Below are 23200 nucleotides of genomic sequence, written 5' to 3' on the forward strand. Positions count from 1 at the left end.
TCCCTAGTCCTGCTCTCAACTCATTTTCCAGAAATCTTCCCCTTGAGGCAGGAGACCAGAGGATCTTTCTGGATGGAATCTGTGGAATGACACTGGGACAGCCCCAACTAAGTGACCTAGCCACACCACCCTGCAGTGAAGCTCAAAGTTAACAGGCCCCACTTATGCCCCCTGGTTTCCAATAATCATTTTAGTGCCCCATTCCTGAATATGAAGAGATGTAGGGGCATGTCAGAGGGGAAACTCTGACACAAAGATGGACACCAAGGTACAGATGGAGATGGACCAAGATGGAGACAGAGAATAGGAATTTGGAGGAAACAGAGATTTTTGCAAGGAGAAGAATGTTGAAAACCAAAAGATTATTAATAGCCTCAGAAAGATAAAAGAAGATATTGCAACCAGACAAGATGTCATAAAAATTAATATTCAGAGAACAAAAAGGAAATCCTAGAAATTAAAGTCATGATAGCTGAAATGAAAAGCTCAATAGAAAGTTGAGAAGATAAAAAGATACAAAATAGATAAAAAGATTAAAAAGCTGGAAGTTAAGGAGAAATTTTTTAAAAAATTAAAAGACTAGTCCGTGAGGTCCAGTATTCAAATAACATGCATTTTGGAAAAAAAAGATAACCAAATAGAGATTGGGTGGGGACAGATGAGGGAGGAATCTAAAACCCCCAGAAGATGAATTGCCCATCAAAACGACCCATCAAGTGCCCACCTTGGCACAGCACCCCAAAACCTCAGGATGCAGGAGGCAAAAAAGATCCTATAAGTTTCCAGAGACAGAGAAAGGCTGAAGAGAAAAGATCAAGAATCAGATTGTTATCCACCTTTAATCAGCTATCAGACTACCACTGAATGGCACTTGTATTTGTCTCCCGTTGCTGCTACAAAAGATAACCACACATTTGATGCCTTATGACAACATAAACTTAGTATCTTTACGGTTGTGGCGGTCAGGAATCCCAAACCAGTCTCACCGGACTGAACTCAACCAGCAGGCTGAGCTGCATTCCTTCTGGAAACTCTGGAAAATCTGTTTCTTTGCCTTTTCTAGCTTTTGGAGGTCACCTGTATTCTTTTGCTCATGGCCCCTCTATCTTCAAAGCCAGTGAAGAAGCATCTTCAGGTCTCTCTCTCTCTGTCCCCCACCCCCCCTCTGCCTCTACTCTCACATCTTCTTCTGTGGCTCTAACTCTCCTGCCTCTCTCTTATGAGGACCCTTGTGCCTATATTTGATCCACCAGGATAATCTCCTTGTCTCAAAATCCTTAATTTAATCACACCTGTAAAGTCCCTTTTGTCATGTAAAATAAGAGGTTCATAGGTTCCAGGGATTATGGCCAGGGCATCTTTGGGATGGGGTATTATTCTACCCACCCACAGCTTTGGACTTTTAAAGAGCAACACTAGAACCTGGCTAGCAGGGAAGTAAGCCTCTTTTCCTGCCTGGAAGACCTCTCTCTCCTCAAACTATCAGTCAAGTGTAAGAGTAAAATAAAGAAATTTTCAAATGTAAGATTCTCAAGAAATTTGCCTCCCACACATCCTATCTGAAGAGGCTCTTGGAGGATGTTCTCAAACAAATGACTCAACCAAGAAAGAGAAGGCACTAGGGATCCAGGAAATAGTAGATCCCACATAGGGACAAAGGAAAGGGTACAGGCAAGATGATGTTGGAGAGACATTCCAGAAGGACAGCTGTTCAGCAGTCTAAGTTGGAGTGGTTCAGAAGATTCCAGAAGAGACTTCCTCAGAGAGATGAACTGATAGCGTATCTGAGGTATGTGACCTGATTGTGAGAAAATATAGACAATGGGTACGGAGTTTGGGATTGAATTAATAATAAGTTCATGAAAACAAAGACAATTATTAATGCCAGGGAAAACAAAAGTTGTGGAGAGGGGGGAAGAAAAAGTAAAACGTAAAAATTTACTACATTCAGCAGTTCCATAGATGCAAATAGAATTTCCATAGCTACGATAGTGTGAGCACTGATCACCCACTTAATCGAGCTAAAACCGTGGGAGGGTGAGGGATAGGCCAGAGTGGAAAGCAGAGCCCACCTCTAGTTTCGGAGTGAGGATCAGTAGTCAGTGAGAACAACTGAAAAGGAAGGAGAGATACAAGAATTTTTTTGGGGGGACCTGGAGGCACATTCCAGAATAATCATCCAGAAGAGGTGAAGGCTAAGGAAATTTTGATGCAGAAAGGGAAATGGGGCTATCTAGTACAAGGTCAGCAAACTTTTACTGCAAATAGCCCCTATCTACACCACAAATCTGTATTCCTGCTCTAGGCTGCATAACAGATTATCTCAAACGTAAAAACAAAAAAAAAAAAAAAAAAGAATAAAGAAAACAATACCTGTTTATTAGCTCTCAGCTCTGTAGGTCAGAAGTCTGATACCACATGTCTAGGTTCTCTGTTCAGGGCTCACAAGTCAGAAATCAAGATGTTGGCTGCTAGCCTCTTATCTAAAATCTCTGGGGAAGAACCTGCTTCCAGAACCCAGCTCCTTTTGGTGATAGGACTGAGGGTCCTGTTTCCAGCCACGTGGCCTCCTCTATCTTCAAGCCTCCTTATGCTTGGAATTTCTCTACTTTCCTTTTCCACTCTCCGCCACTGCCCCCCACACCCCCTCTAGCGCCAATTCAGGAATAACTGACATGCAACATTATATTAGTTTCAGGCGTACAACGTAATGATTCCTATTTGTATACGGCGTACAACGTAATGATTCCTATTTGTATACATTGTGAAATGGTCACCACAGTAAATCTAGTTAATGTCCATCATCATACGTAGTTACAAAAAAATTTTTTTTTCATGTGATGAGAACTTTTGAGATCTACTCCTGCTGATTTTAAGGGCCCACGTATTTCCATTGGACCCACCCAGATAATCCATGATAACTGACAGTTCACCTGAATTACATCTGCAAAACACCTTTGCCAAGCAAAGTGACGTATCTATGGGAGTCATGCCAGGTGGTGAAGGTCACATCAATGTTTGTCTCACCAACTCAATTCCACAGCTCTAGGACAAAAACAGCCCTCAGCAAAATGTAAATGAACATGTTCATAGGTGCACAAATGCTTAGGGAAAGAACTGGAAAGACACATTCCAAATGCTTAACTGTTACCACTCCTAAGGAAGGAGGTGAGGGCTGAGGGTGGGCATGCCCGTCCACGTTTTATTCCACATGCTCACTGCTCTGATTACTTCACAGTGTACTGATTAAGTAATAAAAAATTTAAAACTGTACATGTATATGAGTGTATGAATGTTAATATATGTATATTAAAGCTCAGCCCATGATGGTGATTATAAGGAAGTATAAGGAACTTACTCTTTCCAAATTACATTTTCCTGTCATCTTTGATTTTTTTTTTTGTTACAATGAGCTTCTATCGCTGTGGTGAGCAGGAAAAGATATATTGTTTCTATGTTCTTTTTTTTTTTAAGATTTTATTTATTTATTTGACAGACAGAGATCACAAGTAGGCAGAGAGGCAGGCAGAGAGAGTGAGAGGAGGAAGCAGGCTCCCCGCTGAGCAGAGAGCCCGACGCGGGACTCGATCCCAGGACTCTGAGACCATGACCTGAGCCGAAGGCAGCGGCTTAACCCACTGAGCCACCCAGGTGCCCCTGTTTCTCTGTTCTTTTTAAAGAGAGACAGAGAGAGAGAGACAGAGAGAGAGTTAGAGAATGAGTTGGGGGAGGGGCAGAAGATGAGAGAATCCCAAGCAGACTCCCTACTGAGCACTGAGCCTGACCCGGGACTCAATCCCATGACCCTGAGATCGTGACCTGAGCCAAAATCAAGAGTTAGACACTCAACTGACTGAGCCACCCCGGATCCCCAAAAGGTAAATATACTTCGAATTTTACTGATGTTTCTGGAGAGTTTAAGCAAAAATCTAAAAAAAAAAAAGAAAAGGTAAGAAGTGAGATAGTAAATATCTACAAACAGTCATCCATCACAGACACATGTTTGTGTTATAACTTCAAGTTAAAAGTGCAAGAAAAAGAGTGTCCCGCAAAATAAATCCAACTATATAAATATTCATAGAAAATGACTGGAAGAAAATCCACTAAAATGTTAACAGTGGGTGTTCTAGGCAGTGAAATCATGAATAATTATTTATTCCTTTCTAGTTTTTAATATTTCCCCATTTTCTATTATAAGCATGTATTATTTTTATAATTGAAAAAATGAGCACTTTTTTTTTTTTTTAAACTAAATGTAATTGCCAAGTATATGGCAGTATTCATGTCGGCGGGCTGGCTGGTTTTCTTCCCAGGGCAGAAGCTTGCTTTGAAAAACAGTAGAAATCAGAGAGGGATCTTGCCGAGTGTGGGAAAAGGAAAAGGAAACCTATCCAAGGAAAAGGAACCCGAGGCTTCAGGGGTGAGAAATCATGTCATTTGACAATTGGGTTGGGGCGTTCTCCTGCCCAGCGACCCGAACAGTCAGGAATGTTGAGCAAGCCACACCAGGTCCGGGTCCACATCTGACACATGTTAATGAGTGTTTTCCATATAGATCAGATTTCCAATTCTCATATTCTTAACAACACCTACTCTTTCAACACCACCCCCATTTGGTGTGATATTCTCAGCAGGTGGCTTTCTGGGTATTCCTGAGGTGGCTGCCTCTGCAAGACGATGATAGGCTTTGTCTGTGGTTATTTTTACCACTCAGGGGAGCAGGCAGGCGCCAAAATGCAGCTCTCACCAGCTCCTACCAAACAGACCCATTCCCAGACACACCGATCCGTAACAGTTCAGTCCCCACCGCACAGATTTTCAGTCCTTGCGAGAATAACGTGGAGCCCCTGCTTCCCGCCAGGTGCCATGGGAGAACAGAGGACACAAAGGGTAGGATGCCTGCCCTCACAGGAGCTCACAGCCTATGAGACACAAAACGTGTCCAGAAAAGGAGCCCATGCGTGGAGAATGGTGAATGCCCTGAGTCAGGTCAAGGGGAGTGCCCCTAGAGGGGAGGGAGAGATTCAATCAGTTTTAATGGACAGGGTGCGCATTGAAGTGTGCCTTAAAAATATTCGGAGGGTTGTTCCTAGTGGGATGGAAAGAAGAGGCAAAAGTATTCCAGCCCACTCCCAAAAAGGCAGCATGAACAAAATTGGGATTTCCTGACTGTCCGGGATCCAAAATGTTAAAATACTTACCACTGCACTCTGGACAGCTGCAACCTCCTTACATGCCATTGCCTTGGGCAGAGACGCCCCCAGGTTGGAGCAAATAAAACTGCCAATCTGCCTCCAAAGCACTCTAAAAAGTCCCCAATAAACAGGCTGTGAAAAGTCTACTTTGCTCTAATTTGAGAGGTGCAGATAAAAACCACACTGTGGGGACGGGGAGAGGGCACCTGGGTGGCTCAGTGGGTTGGGCCTTTGCCTTCAGCTCGGCTCATGATCTCAGGGTCCTGGAATCGGGCCCTCATTGGGCTCTCTGCTCAGCGGGGAGCCTGCTTCCCCCTCTCTCTCTGCCTGCCTCTCTGCCTACTTGTGATCTCTCTCTCTGTCAAATACATAAATTTTTTTTGAAAGATTAAAAAAACCACACTGGGAACCCAATGAGCCTTATCAGTGTGTATATATTAAACTTAAAAATAGATGGGAACCTTGGAAATCATCTGCTTCAATCTCATGTCAGAAGGAACAACTGGGATTCCATGGCAGGAAAGTCTCAAGGTCACACCCCAAGCTCGTGGCAGAGCAAGGGTAAAATCCATGGTTCTTCGACTCCAGAGGGCGCTGATCTTCAGCTGGGGCAGGACCCACTTCTGACTTAATTAGTAAATAGCTATTTCCCTGAGTCCTCCAAGGGCCATGGCCCATCCCAGCTGCCCTGTCTTCTACCCTAGGACCTGCCAGACACGTTCACAGTCTGCAACCTACAGGCCTAGCCACCAGAACGGCTAAAATGTAAAAGACTGATGATACCTCATTCTAGTCCGGGGATAGCATGACTGGAAGTCTCACACATCGTCGGTCAGAGTGTAAAATGATATAACGACTTTAGAAAAAAGTCTGACACTTTCTTATAAAACAAAACACACACCTCAGCCATGCCCAAGCAAAATCACACCTGGTGTTTGCCAAAAGAAATGAAAGCACATGTCCACACAAACATTAGTGCAAGAATATTCACAGGAACACTGTTCAGAATAGCCCCAAACTGGAAGCAACCCACGTGTAGTCAACTGATGACTGGGTACATAACTTGTGGGGCATCCTTGAGTGGGTGCACGGCCTTGGACAAAACAGTATGCTTGCAGTGATTCCATTTGTTCTAGAACAGGCAAAACTCATCCATGGTGAAGTCAGATAGTGCTTGCCTCTGGAGGTGGGGATAGGTGACATGGAACCAACAAGAACAAATTCCTGGGGTGATGGTATCTCTCTTTTTTTTTAATTGAATTATAATTGACATGAAAGATTTTAGTTTCAGATGTTCAACATAACGATTCAATATTTACATGTTTTGCAAAATGAGCACCCATCACCACATATAGTTACAGAATTTTTTTTCTTGTGATAAGTTTCAAGAACTACTCTCTTAGCAACTTTCATATATGCAATGCTGTGTTATTAACTATAGTCACTATGTAGTACATTACATCCCCATGACCTATTTATTTTGTAAGTGGAAGTTTGTACCTTTGGACCCCCTGGATGATGGTATCTTGATGAGAATCTCGGTTACATAGGTATGCACATTGGTCAGAACCCATGCTTAAAATTGGGGCATTTCTCTGGATGTTAATTTCTCCTTCAAGAGAAAAAGGAAACAAACATGGAATCCTGCTTATTGATATTCATGCTGAAGTGTTTCAGGGTAAAGTCCTGATGCCTGCAACCCACTTTGAAATGCACCATGGTAAGCTGGACATGTTTAGAGGTACAGGTGGACAGAGTGGTGATGAGGCAAGTGTATAGTAAATATTTAAAAATCTAGGTGACAGATATACGGGAGTTCCCTATACAAGTCTTTCAACTGTTCTATATGTTGAAGCATTTTCATAATAAAATTGTGGAGGAAAATCTGTAGGTCAACTAACAAAGGAGGCATGGACAGCAGCTTCCAGGATCCTACTCAAGTGCCCTACTCAAGCATCCCTACTGTACCAGTTACTGACCAGATATTAATCAAAACAGATAGTAATCAAAACTGTCCCAGTTCAGGGGCGCCTGGGTGGCTCGGTGGGTTAAGCTGCTGCCTTCGGCTCAGGTCATGATCTCAGGGTCCTGGGATCGAGTCCCGCATTGGGCTCTCTGCTCAGCAGGGAGCCTGCATCCCTCTCTCTCTTTCTCTCTCTCTCTGCCTGCCTCTCCATCTACTTGTGATCTCTCTTTGTCAAATAAATAAATAAAATCTTTAAAAAAAAAAAAAAACTGTCCCAGTTCAACATGCTTCCCTCTGCCCACTGGATCATGCTGCCTCCCTCCTCGGTCTATCCTCAGGGCACCTGAGGGATAACAAATACATTATTTACTGAAATAATCTTCTCATTAAGGTTACCTGGCTGCCCTTGGTAATAACACTAGTCTCCCTGAACCCTCTAGTTTGTGAATTCATCTCTCTCTCTCTCTCTTTCTCTGGAACATCTATTTATCTTTTGGATGTAGATCAAAGCAAAATTGAGATGTCCATTTAACTGACATTTGTCGAGTGTCTAGACAGTGAGGCTGCAGGAGACATTAAGAAATGGCTAGGAGTTGCTTTAGTGGCCAGAACAGGAAGTTTTAGAGGTGGGGAAGGAGTGGTTGAGGAGAAGGAAGGGAGAACCCACACCAGACCACGATCTCATCTTTCATGTCATGCTGAGAGGTTCAACTTCTAGTCGCAAAGTCACAGAGTTCTCCAAACCCTCCTGAAAAGCTGTGTGTAAATCCTTTTGTGTTTCGAACATTTTATGGAAGTGCCAAGGAGATTTTGAAATTTCAAAAACAATATGGGAGATATTTTTGGAAATAAAAAAATTATTTTATATTGAAAATCATTCAGCTTTACTTTTTTTAAAAATCTCAGATTTGAACCTATCCCTTGCCCTAAAGTGAGGTGTCCTAATTATTAGACCCCCTATCCTCACATGGTCTTTATGACATCAGTGGGCAATCTAATTAAACATGCACGAGGCCATGGCTCTTGGTTGACTCAATTCAATCTCAACACATAGTAGTTTAACATAGGACTGCATCCTAACAAGGTTAAGAGGGCTGGAGGAAGCACCTGGTCCAATGCCTCCTCATTCTTTGGAGAAAGAAGATAAAACAAGGCAATATAAATGTGACTCAGAGCTACAGGCTGTTGAGAGGCAAGACTGAGACTCAGATCCAAATTCCAAATTCCATGTTCGCATAGTCAGCTATCATTAAACCACCATTGTCTGTTCCTTCCCCCCCCAATCCATATTTTTCACATTTCTTGAGGCACAGATATAAGTAAAACTTAATTCTAAATATTTTAAGATTTTCTATTATTTTAAAACTTCTTGTAAGAAAAAAATGCTTGAGGAGGAATAATTACTCAAAATGGTTAAACCTCTTAAATTCCACATATGAGTGAAATCATAAGGGCACTTGACATAATGGGCACTGGGTGTTCTATGCAACTGATGAATCACTAAATTCTACCTCTGAAACTAATAACACACTGGATGTCAATTAAGTTGAATTTAAAATTTAAAAAATTTTTTTAATTTTTTTTTTAAAGATTTTATTTATTTATTTGACAGAGAGAAATCACAAGTAGGCAGAGAGGCAGGCAGAGAGAGAGGAGGTAGCAGGCTCCCTGCTCAGCAGAAAGCCCGATGTGGGGCTTGAACCCAGGACCTGGGATCATGACCTGAGCTGAAGGCAGCGGCTTAACCCACTGAGCCACCCAGGCGCCCCTAAAATTTAAAAAATTTTTAAATAAATACCAAAAATTAAAGCTCACGATCTATGATCCAATTCAGTCACATACATTTCACATCACATGGCTCTCCTTTCAGAGAGAAACTTCCCAGTGATTTATGGATTCTGAAAACAGGAACTACCTCACTAAAGGCTATTAAAATAGCCTTCCATAAAGTAAAGGTTCCACCAAATGAGAAAAGAGTTTTTAAAACAGAGTGACTTCCCTAAGTGCCTTATTGTTCCTAAGACGCCAGAAAGGATGAATGGTTCAGGCACGATTTTGAGAACCAGGCATGCATTAACTCACTTATCCTCATGACAACCCTCTGAGGTGTTGCTCATAGTTCGACTTCAGTGGGGAAACTGAGGCAGAGCAATCCCTGCCCTGCTACGAGGCAAAGATTAAACCAGATGGTCTGGCCACTGAGCTATTTCTGAAACTCCCATGCAAGCCACTCAATAAGATCTGATTACCAGTTCCCCTGCAACTTCCTTGCTTCAGGGGAGTTGGTCCTTTGGGATGTTTCAACCTTATCCTTTCTTTTCCCCCCTTATGCTGTAGGGGATGGAAGCAAGAAAGACCTTGCCCAGGTGCCGCTAACAGCTGGCGTCCAGCTGGGCTCTTCCAGGGGGAGGCACTTAGGCCACCCAGATGCCAAAGGCAGCTTCCAGTGATGTGCAGCAGCAAAGGGAGCCTCGGCATCTGCAGCGACAAGCAACAGGCAGGCTCCATAGTGACAGCGTGGTGGACACCAACAGGGGCACCGGCACATTCATTTACGCCCTGGTCTCTGGGCACCAACACCTTCCCCCCTTCATGTACCTCCAACCCTTCCTTAGTAGAAAACCAATTTCCTTCATATAATCCCTCTCTGCTTGAAATATGTAGGTCAATGGTTTTGTGTGTGTGTGTGTGTGTTCTTCTGGAATACTGATTGATTCTGACACCTTACTTAAATGTATTACATTTCCCTGTCTTCTGAAATGAATATATTGAACCCGTGCACCCTCAACTTGACAAATCACAGTCCGGTACCAGAGAGGTCCCTGGGACCTATTTCAGGAGCACACTCACCTGCCGCCCCTGCTTCCCAACATCCCTTTGTAATGATGGGAGAAAAAATTATTTTTCCACTTATGAGCTATCACAACATTGGAAGGCAAGAAAGGGTGCCCCCTGCAGACCAGAGCATTAGAGGAATTTTAGGAAGGGAGAAAGCCACTGGAGCCTGATGGGTGAAGAAATCAGGGTAAAGGATGAAGCTGTTTTGTTCTTCCCGAGGGAGCCCTGGAAAAGCCCTCTGATGTGCATCAGTAGGTACAGAGAGCAGGAGCGAACCACTCCTGGGCATCTGAACTACATCCAGAACCGCTGGGGAAATCTGAGTCCTCTTCTCTCTGTACATTCATTTCCTGGCAGTGAAGGTGCTCCAGAGAAAGGGCAGGACCCCAACTGAGGTCCTTGATGAGAGAAGCAGAGCAGAGCACAGGCAGACACAGGGAAGGTGCAGGAGGAAAAGGCAAGTTGCTCAGCCAAGGACTGGGATAGAGCAGAACACAGCCCTCTTGCCTTGGTGCCCGTGGACAGCTCCGGGACCTGCGCTGTGCAGGTAACCCCGCCCACATGGGCTTCTGCTTCCGGTTCACACAGAAGCTGCCATCACAAGATCCAGCCCTGGGGGAGAGATGCCCACACCAGGGGGACCAACACAGCCCAGAATCGTCCTTCCTTAAGAAATACACATGGCGGGGCGCCTGGGTGGCTCAGTGGGTTAAGCCTCTGCCTTGGGCTCAGGCGGTGATCCCAGGGTCCTGAGATGAAGCCCCACACCGGGCTCTCTGCACAGCAGGGAACGTGCTTCCCTCTCTCTCTCTCTCTCTGCCTGCCTCTCTGCCTACTTGTGATCTCTGTCAAATAAATAAATAAAATATTTTTTAAAAAAAGATAAGAAATACACACGGCAACAAATAGTCATGAAACATTTGATGAGAGCTACCATCAAATGAGAGGAAGATGGACAGAAACTTGAAGGACAACTGATCTTGATGGAATCAGAGATGGTTCAGAACATTCAAGAAAAACAGAATTAATTCTAAATTTATTTTAATGTTTAACTTTTAAAATCTGTGCTATCGTCACATGATTCAAAAACCAAAGAAAAAGAAGGGATACACTGAGAAGTTTCGCTCCCACCCTCACCCTTCAGCCCCACTTTATGTGCAAATGCGAACAAATATGAAAAACATATACTTCTTTTCCTCCCTGTCTTACACAGAACGTGGCATGCTACCTGCATGAACAAAGCAGGTGGCTTCAACAACAGAAATCTACTATCTCTGTTCAAGTCTAGAAGTCCAAAATCAAGGTGGGCCAGAAGGGAAGGGTCTACTCCATCCTTCTCTCCTTGGCTTGTAGATGGCCGTCTTCTTGTTCATCTTCTTGTTCTTCTTGTGCTCTTCCTATATGCATGTCTATCTCTAGATTTCCCCTTTTTATAAAGATACCAGTCATATTGGGTTAGGGCTCATCCTAATGACTATCTGCACTTGGTCACCTCTTTAAAGACCCTATCCCCATATAAGGTGCCATTGTGGCATTCTGAGGGTTAGGACATCAACATACGAATTTTGAAGGGACACAATTCAATCCCCGTCCTTACAATACCATTCTGCTTTTTTTTTCCACTTACTAATATGCCCCTCCCTAGAGACTTTCCCACATCAATACATAGAGAGTTTTTTCATTTTTTTGTGGCTATACATTACTTCGTTCAGAGGATTACTGTGGTATATCTGATCACTCCTTCATCATGAATACCTGGGTTGCTTTTTCAGTCTGTCACTATTATAAACAAGCTTCACTTCCTAAGTGTGTTGGGTATATCTGTATGATATGATCATAGCCATGAGATTGCCTGGCCAAAGGGTCAAAGCATCTGTAATCCTGATAGATATTGCCAAAAGGTTCTCCTTGGGGGTCTAGGCCATATTGCACTTCCCCCAACATTGTAGGAGAGGGCTTGTTTCCCTCAGAGCCTCGCCAACAGACTATGTTGGAAATCTTTGGGATTTCAGTCCATCCCATAGTTAAGAGATGCTTTCTTCATACAATTTCACTCTCATTTCTCTTCTGAGTGAGGTTAAGCATATTTCATATACTTTAGAGCCATTTAGATTTCTTTTTCTGCCAACTGGCAATTTTTTATTGGGTTGTTACTTCATTTTGCTCGAGATTCCTAGCCATTCCACCCATTAACCAGATTAACCCTGTGTCTGTGATGTACAATGAAAGTATTTCCACAGATTTTTCATTTGTCTTTTCACTTTGCTTTTTAAGCTTTTTATTTGGAAAATTTCAAACACTGGCATAGGTAGAGAGATTATATAGTGAGCCCATATACCCATCACTCAAATATACCTGTTACTAATGCATGGCCAATTTTCCTCTGTCTGTAATCCCACTGACTCTCATCCCAGATTGTTTTATTTTCTTTAAAGATTTCTTTATTTATTTTAGAGAAACAGAGAAAGCATGAGTGGGAGGGGCAGAGGTAGGGAAAGAATCTCAAGCAGGCTCCCTGCTGACCACAGAGCTTGGCACAGGGCTTGATCTCACAAACCTGAGATCATGACCTGAGAAAAAATTAAGAGTCAGACGCTTAACCAACTACACAACCCAGGCACCCCCCTTCCAAGATTATTTTAAAGTATATCCCACTCATCATAGCCTTCATTTGCAGATAGCCCAATCTCTAAAAGATTCTGTTTGTATCTCTTTAAAAAAAAAAGCATAATCACAATACCATTATCACATATGCAAAATTAATATTTCTTTAATATTATTGGATAACCAAATGGTGTTCAGATTTCCCAAACATGCATAATGATTAGTTAATATGTCTCTTAAGTCCCTTTTACTCTATAACTTCAGCCTCTGTCACTGTTTCTTCTTTCCTTTGAAATAAATTTTTGAAGAATCCATTGGGTTGTCGATCTGGCAGAATCTGCCCCCTGCATAGTCTGGATTTTGCGGAATGTGTCTCCATGGTGTCTCTGAACATATTCCTCTGTTGCCTATATCTTCTATAGACTGGTAGCTAGATCTAGAGGCACTGTTAGATTTTGATTTGATTTTGGCTGGGGGCTGGGGTGAAAAGACAACTTCACAGGAAGTGTTTTGAACTTCCTTCCTTCTAGAGGCACTTCCTGTCTGGCTGTCCCTATTTTTGTGACGCTGGCAGCTGTTGACAATCATTACCAAAATCCACTGGTACTTTTTGATGTTGTAAAACAATGCCTTTCAGATTCTAGCATCCCTTCTTCTTTTTATTTGCTGGAATACACCTATAATGGGAAACACACCATCTCTTCACTTAACTAGAGGAACAGTTTACGTTCCTCTAAGTAAAGTAAGTTAGTAAATGAAGTTCCTCTAAGTTCTAGAAGCAAAGTAAGTGTCTGTCTCTTTTGCTCTATTGCCACTTTAAAAAATAATGACTGGTTCCCTAGGACACTCCAGAGAAGGCTACTGTACGCTTGCCATTATGAACTCATTTCTTCTAACATATATTATGTTTCCATTCATCACAGTTATTATCCCTCTTGATGCACCATTTGGCCCATCTTTGGTCAGTGGGAACCTCTCCAGGTTGGCTCCCGGGTGCTCCAGACACAATCTCAGTCCTCATCATGACTTTCCCTGCTGTTCGTTCTAATGAGTTGCTGTGGTTCATCTTGCATATTTCTTGCTCCAGACCTGGAATCAGCTTTTCCTCCAAGAAGCCTGCTTTCTTTTTTGTGAGAATGGTATTGAGAGACCACAGTATGGACATACTTATGATATCATCCATTCCAAGTACTGCACACGGCATTATTTCCTACTGTGTAAAAGGAATCATCTGAACCCTAAAGTTCTCAGAAATCAGAACATGCTTCCTGAAATAAGACATTAAGTGGGTATAGAGAACATCATGGGCATAGAGAAATACCAACTTAGTGATCTGGAAAATGAAACCAAATAAATCTAAGAGCAAAAAGACAGTGATGAAAAGGATGAGAGAAGAAAATTCAAAGACATAGAAGATAGATCCAAGGTTTAGTACTCAACTCTTAGGAATTCTAGACAAAATGGAAAGAAACAATGGCATAAAGAATATAATTTCTTAAAGATTTTATTTATTAGAGAGAGAGAGAGAGAGAGAGACCATAAGCAAAGGGAGCAGCAGGCAGAGGGACAAGCAGACTCCCCACTGAGCAGGGAACTCCATGTGGGGTTTGATCCAAGGAATCTGGTGTCAGACCTGAGCCTAAGGCAGATGCTTAACTGACTGAGCCACTCAGGTACCCAAGAAAATAATTTTTAAAATGATAATTGTAAATCTGTTCAGCCTATGGACACCATCTTGGACACAGAGCAGTAACTGAATCAGCTTCATTGTGAAAATGTAAAAAAAAAAAAAAAAAAAGTAAACTGTGAAGATGTGTTTCTGATGTACTAATTTATTACCTGGGATCAGCATTCAGTTACATCTTTCTCTTCTTTTGTTATACTCACTTATATAACTCTGTAAAATTAGAGAACCCAGTTGAACCCAACCTGAGTTGAATCCATCCCGTATAATGTCCTTCCCTTGGAGCGACCAAAATATCCCTAACAGCAAGCTGGTTTACCCTTTGAAAGACATCTATTTTTTTTGGGAATCAAAGAGCTTGCTGTTAGGAAAGGGGATGTTAATGGCAGAAAAAAAAAAAATCATACAGAGCAAACAAAATAAATGCACTGAAGAGAGCCTCTCAAACTGGGAAAAATACCGTATCATGCTTTCTCTGTTGGCCTAGAGCAGGCGTGGCCAAAGTCACGTCTGCAGACCAAAACCAAGTCTGCCTGTTTCTGTAGATCCTGCAAGCTCCAAATACCTCTTCCATAGCGGGGGGAGGAAGTCTAAATGAGAGTAATATTTTGTGACATGTGAAAATATATGCAATTCGAATCTCAGCATGCACCCGTAAAGGTTCACTGGGACACAGCCACAGACGTTGGTTGCCATTTTGCAAAGGAGGAGTGGAGTAGTATTGCCAGAGGCCCCCTAGCGGGCAGCATGGCCCTGGGAGCCTCCCATATGATCTAAAATGCTCACTTTCCCAGAAAAAGTTTGCCCCCCTCTGGCCTAGAGGGTGTGGTAGCTTCCCAACCTCCCCCTTCAGCCCAGTGCTCTATGGAAGACCATCTTCAAGCTAAAAGAGCATTGAAGGCCAAGCAGGATTTCATTTTACATGAAACTCACAGGCAGATACATTTGGGTGAAAATTCAGCACGAAGGTCAAGAAGACCTTAAAGCAGGCCTTGAGAAAGGTAAGGGAATTAGGCTTTTCCACCAGACTTATCACTGGCATTCCTAACCATAAGATGACCGTGGAGCCACGTTTCAAAATTCTGGGGTGAAGACTTTGGAACCCAAAGTCCTAAACCCACCCAGATCTTAGATCAATGTTAAGGTAAGAGAAAGATGTGTAAAAAGACAAGAACTCATAATTTATTGGCCATAGTCTCCATACTTAAAGAAAATCTATCCCAGGGATGCCTGGGTGGCTCATTTGAGTTAAGTGTCTGCCTTTGGCTAGGGTCATGGTCCCGGGGTCCTGAGATCAAGTCCCATATCCAGCCCCTTGCTCAACAGGGAGCCTGATTCTCCCTCTGCCCCTTCCCCTGCTCATGCACTCTCTCTCTCTCTCTCTCTGAAATAAATAAATAAAATCTTTAAAAAAATCTATCCTAGGTATTCTAGCAAAACAAACAAGGCTCGAATAAAAAGACATCATAGGATATAGCAAATTGTGGCATCTGTATGTGGCCCAGAAAGAATGAGTGAGCCAGAATGAAAATAAAAGGATCCAGCAGGATGAGGAGTGTCCATCTTTAATGTGTGGAGAACCACACTGAGTGCCTGTGAGAGATGCAGATTCCCAGAAGCTCTTTCAGAAATCCTGGTGTGGTAGTCTGGGGTAAGACGATGGATTTTAAGCAAGTTCCCCGGTCACTTCCTTAGCTCTCTTGGAGGAACTGCACTGTATTCTGGCCTCTCGCCAGCCACAGTATTAATGGCAAAGAATGACATTTTCTTCTCTGTGGGTCCAGTCATACCACTGAGTATTTTCACTTATTCAGCAAATACTTATTCAAATATTTATTCAGTGCTTCCTTCTAGGCTCTCTTCTAGGCTTTTGTGCTATATTCATGTTAAGCAGATGAAAACCCTTGCCTCTGGTGTTTTTTCCAAATTCCAGAAGGAATGTTTACATGATCGTCATGCGGTAAGTGAAGTTTATTGGCTTTCCATTTTTAGAATCAGAGCACGGAAGACTTGTTCACCATGATAAAACAGATGTAAATAATATAAACCATGGCAACCTAAAATAATAGGACTTACACAAAATTGTCTGATCAGGAATAAGTGGAAGGGGGAAGTGAGCACAAATTTCATCATCTCTCCTGGTGGTAATCAGAAGGGTGAGGATGAGAAAAACGTATGGAACAGCTGGGGAGGAGAAGTTCTCAATTATCATGAACAATGCTGTTAAATTAATTTTTTTCACAATATTCAGCCTATTTCTTTAGAAATAGTGTTGGGTGAAAGGTTTTGATAGAATGAACTGCTACATGGTCCTAAAAAATTGTACAATTTCGTCCATCCTAGGTACAAACTTCCAGTTATAAAATAAATAAGCCATGTAGTTAAAAACTACAGCATAGGAAATATAGTCAATAATATTAAAATAAGGTTTATGGTGACAGTGACTATATTATCATGATGAATATTTCAAAATGAACAGGATTGTCGAATCGTCCTGGTGTACATCTGAATCTGATATAATATTGTATTTCAACTATATTTCAATTAAGAGAAAAGAATAATATGGTCAGAGCCACACAAAATATTAAGCTTCAACCATAAAAAAATATTGCACTACATTATAGTTCTGCTAAGAGTGCAGGAGAGTACACATTACCTGAAACTTCACCTACCTTGAGTTTTATCCAATTTTTAAAATTTCTTACTTTGAGATATATATATATATATAATACATATATATATCATATGATATATATGATATATATTATGATATATATATATGATATATATATATTATATGATATATATATGATATATATATACAAAAAAAATCTTGACATCCCACAGTTTGAAAATTACATTTATTTGTCTACAAGAAAAAGGAACTATTTGCTTCATTTTCATTTTTTTAATGTTTCCTGTCTTTGTGACCAGTCTGTTCATGCCATTCATTTCTTATTCTTTTTTTTTTATTTTATTTATTTATTTGACAGAGATCACAAGTAGACAGAGAGGCAGGCAGAGAGAGGAGGAAGCAGACTCCCTGCTGAGCAGAAAGCCCAATGCGTGGCTCGATCCCAGGACCCTGAGATCATGACCTGAGCCGAAGGCAGAGGCTTAACCCACTGAGCCACCCAGGCACCCTTCTTACTCATTTCTGCAAGTGCTTTTATGTTAAAGATATTCATTAGATACATATTACCTATTAGTAGATAATATGTATCTATTAGATAGACACATACACACATAGATTTCCCCAGTTCACATTTGATTTTAATCATTTGTGTGGTGGTTTGTCACAAACATTTAAAATTTCAAGTAGTCAATCTTATCACCATTTTCATTTGTCTTTCTTCTAGAGACATCAGAATGACAAAGTCCTTCCTTACCCAGAAATCACCTACAATTTCCTCATCTTGGGTTACATCCTCTTATTCTTCCTTTTTTAAACTCTTAGATTCCTAAAGTATTAAAGACCTATTGTGTTACATGTTATGAGACAGTGTTTCAACCTATTCTTCAAATACCTAACATATTTATTAAATAATATTTAATAGTCACCAATTCCTGTAAAAGCATGAGTCAGGATATAGACTCCATTCTGGTCCAGTGAAATAGCTACCTGTTCTTCCCGCCGCCACACCACATTGCTTTATTTCCTGCGATTGCATCATAATGTTTCAGTATTTGGTAGGGCAAGTCACCCCTCTTTGCTGTTGTCTTCTTCTTTTTCTATTTTTTTAAAGTAGGCCCCATGCCCACCATGGAGCCCAACATGGGGGCTTGAACTTGATCAAGACCCTGAGATCAAGACCTGAGCTGAGATCAAGGGCCAGGTGCTTAACCAACTGAGCCACCCAGTTGCCCCTGGTGTTGTCTTTTCTAAATTGTGTTGGCCATCCTCATATTTATTTCAAAAACTTACTAAGTTTCAGTTAAATGAAAAATAAAAATCAAAAATTAGATAATTTTTTAAAAATTAAAGAATTTTAAAAGCATAGAAAACATTTTAAAAGAAAACAAAAACCAACAAAACAAAACAAAAAACTGCCCCAAACTCCACCACCAGGAAAAGAAAACAGTGTTAAGCATGGCATAAATATCATTCCAGACCTGCATCGGAAGATATATACAAATCGAAGGATTTTTATTTAATATTTGACTTCACCAAAAGAATAAAAATGTGTGAAATTTAAGAAATTGCTGAACTTCAGAAAGATGTCCCTAAAAGATTTCTCTAAGTTTGTAAAACAACTGAAAAGTTGAATTTATTGTATGTTTTTCTACATGCCTCAATTTTGAATAAAAAGTATTGATTCCCTACTATGATATATGAGATTTTTATTCTTACACTTCCATCACCCACCGACATCTTGTTGGCTCTATTTTCATTTTGTGAAGTGTTCTAACATTTACATTTAGTTCAATAAACATTTCCCCAGGTGCTCAGTTTTAGCTTGTTTTTATATGAATTTAACACATAACATTGACCTTTTTTTAACTGAATAAAAGTAGAAAAAAAAATATCATCATTGGTTCCATTTATTGTCAAGTCAGTTTTATTTTTCTTTACAAGAAGTGCCATATGCAGTATTTCTTGGACTCCTTCATGGTTGAGTGTGACTTCCTGTTTCCTTCCTACTAAAAGAACTGTGTGGCTGGTTGTCATCATCTTGGGTCACACCTTCTTCCCCTCAGAATGCTATCAGTATTACTCCACTGCAATGTGTACTGGAAATGAATGCTACTGTAGAGAAATCAGAAGTGATGTCTTCCCTCATAAGTGACATCTTTATCCATCTGGATGCCTGAAAAATTATGTCTTTAGTCTCAAAGTCCAATAACTCCAATGTGTAAGATATTGATTGTTCTGTATAAATTTTCCCCTAGATAATATGTGCCCCTATGAGCCAAAGATGTTACTGTTCTTTCATTACATGGGATGGGGATGTTTTCTTCTATCATATTTATGAAAATTCTTTCTGGTCAATATCTTGAGTTCCATATTTGACTAACTCTAGTTATTTTTACGTTGGTTCATTTCAAATGAATCAAATCCATTACCTTTTTTTTCAAGATTTACTTACTTATTTTAAGAGGAAGAGAGAGCATGAGAGAGAGCGAGTGGGGGGCTGCAAAGGGAGAGAAATCTCAAGCAGACTCCCAGCCAGGCACAGCACCTGTGGCTCGATCCCATAACCCTGAGATCATGATCTGAGCCAAAACCAAGAGTCAAATGCTTAACCAACTAAGAGACCCAGTGGCTTCTCCATCATCTTCTTAATTGCTTTAGTCCTTTCATACTCTTCCTTTGAAGTTACTGTGATTATCTCAAACTTCTTTTTTTTCCTCTGTTAGGAATTTTATTTTTGGCTCTTTCTATATTATGTATCAGATCTGTAATAGTGTTTGGAGTCTCACTGTTTTTCCACATCTCTTTCCTTTGCATCCCTATTATTTTATTACCCCAGTATTGAGCTAGTTATATTGAGTTCATCCTCTTGTAGTTCTTCCATATCATGAAAAACACCTGGAGATTTCCTTCTGTTCCTTAGACTTTGTTTGCTTCCAGACTGGGTTCTTTGTTATTTCCATGCAACATTTTGTGCATTTTTGTTGTTATAAACTTGCATAGCTACATGCCATTTTTTTTCCTCTTGCACATGCTAATGATGGTACCCATCTGTCCAGATCTTCTATTTGTTCCACTATCATGTGGATAAGTTCCCCTTGATATTTTTCCACCTGATCTGACACTCCTTTGTCTTCCCCTCTGAGCCACAATCTATAGCCCAAGAATTGTTTTATATTAAATTATATATGACTCGAAGGCCTGTGCCGTGTGGGTGGAGGGCAAGGTTGAGCCAGCTGGAGGTTCCTAAAGCCCTTACCAGGGCACCGACCATCACTCTCTCTTTTGAGCATTCATTTAGTGTCCTGTATGTGGGACAACCATCCTCACAGAGATATGTCCCATTCTCATGGGCACTGAGTCATTTTCTTCATGTTTTGGGAAAAATACCAAAGAATCCTAGAAAATAGCCCTTTCTGGCCTCCTCTATCGTCTGTGCTGATGTGTGAGATGTCTCACTTTCAAAGATTCTCCTTTTCTCTTCTCCGGGGTTGCACAGCTACATATTCCATCCACTTTTCTTCCAGTTGGAGGATATTTATCTGAACTTTCCATATTTCTTTGTGCGGAAGGAGGTGAAAGGGAGGATATTCATGGGTTTGAGATCCCTTTCAAGGATTTCTGTAGATTATGTTAGGGGACCATCTAACATGTTGAAAGTTAGACCTCAGAGCCCAGCCTGGATTGGTGAGCAGGGTACTACAAATAACTACAAAGTGAAAAGGAGCTCTGGGGATTGCAGCAAGCCAAGGAGGAAAAGAGGAGAAGTGGAAAGGAGAGAGCTCAGCTATATGGCCGGATGCTTGATAGCAAATGTAAAAAATGACCAATGAAAGATCCACAGAAACATATCCATCATTTGATGTGTAATGTTCAATGTTAAACTGTTCCATGGCTTCAAAAGTTCAGCCAAATGGACTCCATACACAATCTTGAGTGAAAATACTATGCTAGTTTTGTGGATGTTATCCCAGGAAAAGGAGTGTGAAAAGAGCAAAGGTAGCAACAATCTAGGACACAAAATCAGTACAAGCAGAGATTTCAAGTCAGCAGTGATCACAAAAATCATAATTCCTCCCCCCTTATTAAGCCCCAAAAATATTGCCAGGGGAAAGTAGGTTTTAAGATCTCTTACCACGCAAACCGAGAATGGGGTGACACCCAAGATACTGACAGCTAAAGATGTTTAATAATAAGAGTTACAAACTGCTCTTGAAACAGGTGTGGTCACATTCATGTTTCCTGAGTTCTGATAATGTGGAACTGTAGTTTTTAGTGCTTCCTACATTATTAATGTGGGACTACATCAGAAGACTTCTGAAGACCTCTCATATGTAAATATTAGATGAAACTACCATTTCTTGGGAATTTAGCACTTTTTTTCATTGAAGTAAAATTTACATACAGTGAAATGCACAGATCAAAGTATGCAATTCAATGCATTTTGAAAAATATCTACACCCATGTAACTAACACTCAGTCAAGATACAGAACATCTCCATCACCCCCAAAAATTCCCTTGTACCCACTTCTAGTCAACTCTCCCTATTCAAAGCAACCACTACTCTGATTTTTGTCTCTGTAGATCATTTTGCCTATTCTAGAATTCCATATAAATGGAATCATGCATATATACTGTTTTGTGCCTAGCTTCTTTTACTCCCATTTTGAGATTTTTGCTCATATTATTTTTGAGATTCATTATTTCAAGATTCAGTAGCTTGTTCCCCTTTATTACTGATTTTTCTATGGATATCCTGCAAATTGTATGTCTATTCTCCTACTATTGGACATTTGCATTGTTTTCAGTTTTTACTATTTTTTCTGTGTATCTTCGGGTGAACCTACATTTTTATTTCACTTTGGTAAAACCTGTAAGTTACATTTCCAAAGTTGCTGTACCATTTTATACTCCCACAAGTCATAAATGAGAGTTTTGTTGTTCCATATCCTTGTCAACACTTGATATTGTCTGTCATTTTAATGTTAGCCACTTGGTTGGACATACAACAGGACCTCATTTTGGGTTTCAAATTGCATTTCTCTGTTGCCTAAGAGGTGAGCATCTCTTCATGTGCTCATGGACTATTTCTGTTTTGTTTTGTTTTGTTTTGTTTTGTTTTTTTCTTTTTGAAGGACCTGTTAAAGTCCTTCACCCATTTTGAAAATTTGGGTTCCAGTGCCATTTGCTAAAGAATCAATTGACTATGTGTATGTGGAATCTCTTCTATTCCAATAATCCATTTATCCATTGTTACACCTAATACCATGCTGGGTGTGATTACGTTAGCTTTAAAGTAAGTCCTGAAATTAGACTGTGAGGTCTTTAGCTTTGCTGTAGTTTTTATAGGTTGTTTTGGTTACTCCATGTTCTTTGCACTTCATGTAAGTTTTAGAATTCACTTATCAATTTTTTCTGGGCTTTTGATTGAGATCAGATTAAATCTAAAGATCAGTTTGGGAAGATTTGACATTTTAACTAAATTGAGAATTCCAATTTATAAGCATGGTATATTTTCCCTACTTACTTAGATCTTTAATTTCTCTGTCTTATATGCAAGTGACTTTGAGATACACACACACACACACACACACACACACAATTTATATGCAAATAGTCAACAAAACTATGTGATTTTTTAAAAATTCTGAAGTTCTATTTTCTTTTTTTTAAAGATTTTATTTATTTACTTAGAGAGAGAGGGAGAGGGAGATTGAGAAAGCGCACAAGCTAGGGGAGGGGCAGAGAAGAAGACTCCTCACTGAGCAGGGAGCACGATGCAGGACTCATGACCTGAGCCAAAGGCAGACACTTAACCACCTGAACCACCCAGGTGCCCTAAATTCTGGAGTTCTAAATGAACTGATAAAAGACTTGGCACAGAAGGAGAAAGCAGTCAGTGAACACTATATAGAATTTTTAAGTGCTACTATAATAATGATAATTTGGTTTTTAAACATGGTAGAAGATTTTAGTGAAGAAAATTATAGGAGAGAAGACATTAGTCTCATGGTAGCCTTGTATGAAACATCCTTTCCATCCTTACCTCTCATGATTTGTCGCTCCGCTCATCATCTCGTCCTCTCAAAGGTCTCTCCTCATTGCCACCAAGGCTGTCTCCTTGCTTCCAACTGAGCACCACTGCCTGGGGTTGGATGCTCCTTGCCTCCTTCCCAAACCATTGAAATAATGTCCTAACTGGTCTCTGTGCCTGTGGTCTTTTAGGTGCCAATTCACCCCACATGCTGGACCCCAACATTACTTTTAAAAATATACACCT

General features: G+C 40.7%; 1 protein-coding gene and 1 long non-coding RNA gene across 4 annotated transcripts in view; one reads left to right on the forward strand and one right to left on the reverse strand.

Moving 5' to 3' along the window:
• MGLL (monoglyceride lipase) overlaps positions 1-23200 on the reverse strand; it is a 233392-nt gene that overhangs the window by 135882 nt on the left and 74310 nt on the right. The window lies entirely within an intron of this gene.
• The window catches only part of LOC125107779 (uncharacterized), a 28179-nt gene continuing 6625 nt past the window's right edge, over positions 1647-23200 (forward strand). Inside the window, exons 1-4 of one of the 3 annotated variants that reach the window (XR_007129653.1) lie at positions 1647-1789; positions 4862-4971; positions 16142-16247; positions 17647-17762. This is a non-coding gene — a long non-coding RNA (uncharacterized LOC125107779). Of the gene's footprint in view, positions 1790-4861; positions 4972-16141; positions 16248-17646; positions 17763-23200 lie in introns of those variants that run through there. The other 2 variants (XR_007129652.1, XR_007129651.1) reach the window with 2 other exon arrangements.

The sequence above is a fragment of the Lutra lutra genome, chromosome 1, assembly GCF_902655055.1.
Source record: "Lutra lutra chromosome 1, mLutLut1.2, whole genome shotgun sequence".
Classification (NCBI taxonomy): Eukaryota; Metazoa; Chordata; class Mammalia; order Carnivora; family Mustelidae; genus Lutra; species Lutra lutra.